Source organism: Oncorhynchus tshawytscha, unplaced genomic scaffold (genome assembly GCF_018296145.1).
Source record: "Oncorhynchus tshawytscha isolate Ot180627B unplaced genomic scaffold, Otsh_v2.0 Un_contig_19476_pilon_pilon, whole genome shotgun sequence".
NCBI lineage: Eukaryota > Metazoa > Chordata > Actinopteri > Salmoniformes > Salmonidae > Oncorhynchus > Oncorhynchus tshawytscha.
The window spans coordinates 1-373 of record NW_024602232.1 but is presented as its reverse complement, the minus strand read 5'-3'; the positions used below and the strand labels follow the sequence as shown (position 1 = coordinate 373).

The 373-nt window shown below is 53.4% G+C and overlaps 1 non-coding gene across 1 annotated transcript; it reads right to left on the bottom strand.

The window, feature by feature from the left end:
- Positions 1 to 211: 211 nt before the first annotated feature.
- LOC121841834 lies at positions 212 to 328 on the bottom strand. Its single transcript, XR_006080784.1, has one exon. It is a non-coding gene; the product is annotated as a U5 spliceosomal RNA (small nuclear RNA).
- Positions 329 to 373: the final 45 nt, after the last annotated feature.

Sequence of the window (373 nt, the reverse complement as noted above, 5' to 3'; positions counted from 1 at the left end):
CAACCGCCGGGCCCCCGGGGGTCTCGACAGACCTCAGCGGGTGGGTTGGCAAGAGCCGGCTCCTCCAATCCCACCCAGCCAGCCACCCACCCACCCACCGTTTCCCCGGCTACAGACAGGCAGGTGTTTTTTTGTCAAAAAAAGTCGCTAATGCATCTTTAAGTCACTATCCTGGCCCATCTATGTCAATTTCTCTTGAAACAAGATACCGGGCTCTGCAAGAAGCAAAGCCGCTCCAAAAATATGTTGAACTCGTAAGTGTTCCTCTCCACGGAAGTCTTTAGTAAAAGGCGAAAGGCTTGTGCGTAATGAAGAGAAACCAGAGTCATATGGAAGTCAGAGGTCGGGGGCCCGAGACACACTCTGTGCACTG